Genomic DNA, 3,146 nt, shown 5'->3' on the forward strand with positions numbered 1-3,146 from the left:
TGTGAGTCCATAGAGGTCTGCAGGTCGACCCGCCGCTCCAAACAGCCGATTCCCTCCAGGATTCCTGCTGGACTCTCCGTCTCCGTCTCAGAGACATAATCGTGTCAGGCGCTGACGTCCTCGTCTCTGAGAAATGGAAATGCTGCGAGATGTTGAGGCGACGTCAAAGATGATTAGATGAATGGGAGTCTTTCACCGCCATGATAAGGAAATGCAGAAGAAGAAGTCACGTGGGGGCGGGGAGCCAAACCGGACCATCGGAGAGCCAGTCCAGATTTCATTAACAGATACCAGAGGAAAAAATCCAATTTAGAGTTGTAAAGAGTTCAGGGGAGAGCAGGGATGAGTCACTGGATTAAATGATTTCAAACAGCAATTAGAGTCAGTCTGACAGAAATGAAGCGTTTGTGTTTAGTGAGCATCGTTCTGCTGAGAGGAACTGAGGAGGCGAGGACGAACCGCTCCTGAATCGACCACGGGGACGCCCTGAAGACGCGTTACAACTTACTAGAGAATTATGGAGGAGGAAGCAGATGATGATGAAGAGATGAAACCATGAAACCACAAACAGGAAGTGACAGCTTCATCCTGGTCCTTCCAGCGTGAAGTTGCTCCTCCTCTTCCTCTGAGGAGAGGAAGCGTCAGGTAAATGTTTCACCTCAGAATTTTATTCATGTTCCTGCCTCTCCCTTTACCTGCTGCACAAACTCAACATATTCACAGGAATAAGTCTAAATTCTTCAAGTTAAGCAACAAAATCTGTCAATGGGTTCGAGTCTCTTTCCAAGAAGTCTTATTTGAAGAAAAAATATGTTTTATTCTTGTAAGAAGGAAAATATCTTAAAATCGTTTTTGTTTTCCTTTCTTAAGATTCAGTTTTTATAAAACCCTTAAAAGGACATCAAAGTTTAAAAAAAAAGTTTTGAAGTAAAAAAAAAATAAAAATCAGAATACTAACTGGTGTGCACCAGATAATAACAAATTTTTTTTCCCCCAAAAACTTGAAGTTGAAAATTTTCTAAAATTGTGGAAAAACATTTTTTTTCACATTTTTTTTCTAAAAAATTGAAGATTTTTTTTTTTTCAAGAAATTGAAGTAAAAAACATCAAATTCTGGTTACTATCTGCTACGCGCCAGATAGTAACTGTTTTTTTTAAGTAAAAAGAAAAAAAAGAAAATCTAAAAGTACAAGAATTTAATCTTCTGGTTACTAACTGGTGTGCACCAGATAATAACTGACGTATACTAGATAGTTACTAAAAATATGCAATCTTTTTCTAAAAATTTAAATAAAAAAAGTTTAAATTAGAGAACAATCATTTCTGGAAAATTTTTTTCCAGAAATCAAAGTATTTTTTACATAAAAATTGAAGTAACAAAAAATATCTATATCTGAAAATTTCAATTACCAAAAATGTAAAATTTAAAAATGTATTTAAAAAAATTCTGGTTACCACTCCAGTTAGCAAACAGAATTTTTTTTTTCTAAAAAAAGAAGTTAAACTTTTTTCCCCTAAAAATATAATTAAAATATTTTTTCTAAAAATTGAAACAAATAAGGTTAACTGCTGTGTACCCGTTAAGCACCAGTTAGTAACTTCCATTTTTAACATTTTTTGTTTTTTTACTTCAGTTTGTTTTTGTTTGTTTGTTTTTCTCCTTTAATATTCCTTTCGGGAATAGTTTCTGCTGTGAACAATTGTTCTTCGTGTGGGATCACATTAACAGACGAAAAGAAAACCAATAATTCTAAATGACAACAGCAGTTAGTGAAATATGCTAAAAATCTATTCATATTTTTATTTCCTGTGGAGAGTTTTTTGTGCTTTTATTTTGAAGGAGGAAGTTAGGCAGCAACAGGAAGTCATGGTGAAGAGTTTGGTGAGTTCAAATATGTCAGACGTGTTTTATGAATGACGACTGCTGTGATCATAAAGATAAAAACTGATACCAGAGAAGAGAATCCAAATCTGGATTCTTGGCTTCTTGGAGCCAGCAGGTACTTCCTGTTTGGAACGTGATGGGGGCGGGGTCACTCAGTCCAGTTCTCTTACACAGTCATTGGATGAAGTTCCGGGTCAGCAACATTTCCAGCCCAAAAATGATCTTAGTTAATCCTCCTTTTCACAAATTCTTCCACTTCCATGACATTTTCCAGGATTATGCCAACAGAACCAGAAGAAAAAAAAAACGTGGAACTAAAAGAAGTTCTAATGGAGAAAGTGAAGAAAGAAATGAAGCTGAAAAAGGAAACTGCAGCTGACTCTCCTGAACATCCAGCCGATAGTTTCATTCGATGATGCACTTAATGCATTCTGCTCCACCTCTTTCAGCTTCTAAAGTTCAGTTTTCCAGCTCGGAGTCATCAGCAGGACTGAGGGATGAAGATGCAGCTCGTCTTCTGTCTCACGGAGCTGATGGATGCGGAGGAGGTCTGCAGGTGAGATTACAGCTGACAGACGAGGACGGAAGGTGGAAGAACAATCACAGGCGTGTCCAGACGTGGACCGTGACCTCCATTTTCAGGGGCCTTCACGGCAGATCTCACTTTGATCCGAATCTGCAGCCGGGCAGAAGATCCCAGCAGCCGGAGATGACGAGGAGGGAATGATGCACGCCTGGAGAAAAGGGCTCAAGGCGTCAAAAGTCAATGACTAAAAATGTACTGAAAATGAAAGAAAATCCAGAAATAATTCCTGTGTCCAGGAGTTAAAAAGCATCACAGAGACGTGTGCACCTGTCGCCAGGTGTTTCTTTGACAAACATCCAACAGAAATGTGTTAATGTGTTTAGAGCCACTGTGACGTCAGATTCTCTGAGCTCCGGACTCCTTCAGGTTCATCCTCCAACATGCAGACAAAGACGTTTTCCTGCAGGAAGCTGAAGATCACAGAGAATGGATGTGAATTAAGGTGAATTTTCTGAAGCTGAAGCCAAAAAATATTCAATATTAGGATTTGTATGAGACAGAAAACACAATCGTTTTTTCAAAAAATTAAAGGAAAACATTTTTTTTTCCTGGTCACTAACTAGCGTACAACAACAGATAGTAAGGGCAACCAACAAAAAAAAAAAAAAGTTTTTTTCTTGTAAATTTACGACTTTAATTTTCATAAATCTACCATTTTCAATCTTGTAAATTTAC

The 3,146-nt window shown here is 37.7% G+C and overlaps 1 long non-coding RNA gene across 1 annotated transcript in view; it reads left to right on the plus strand.

The window, feature by feature from the left end:
- The first annotated feature begins 1,618 nt into the window (after positions 1-1,618).
- Positions 1,619-3,146, plus strand: part of LOC112146727 — a 3,864-nt gene continuing 2,336 nt past the window's right edge. The window contains exons 1-3 of the long non-coding RNA XR_002919310.2: positions 1,619-1,882; positions 2,335-2,441; positions 2,795-2,913. This is a non-coding gene — a long non-coding RNA (uncharacterized LOC112146727). The remainder of the gene's footprint in view (positions 1,883-2,334; positions 2,442-2,794; positions 2,914-3,146) is intronic.

This window comes from Oryzias melastigma, linkage group LG8 (assembly GCF_002922805.2).
Source record: "Oryzias melastigma strain HK-1 linkage group LG8, ASM292280v2, whole genome shotgun sequence".
Lineage (NCBI taxonomy): Eukaryota > Metazoa > Chordata > Actinopteri > Beloniformes > Adrianichthyidae > Oryzias > Oryzias melastigma.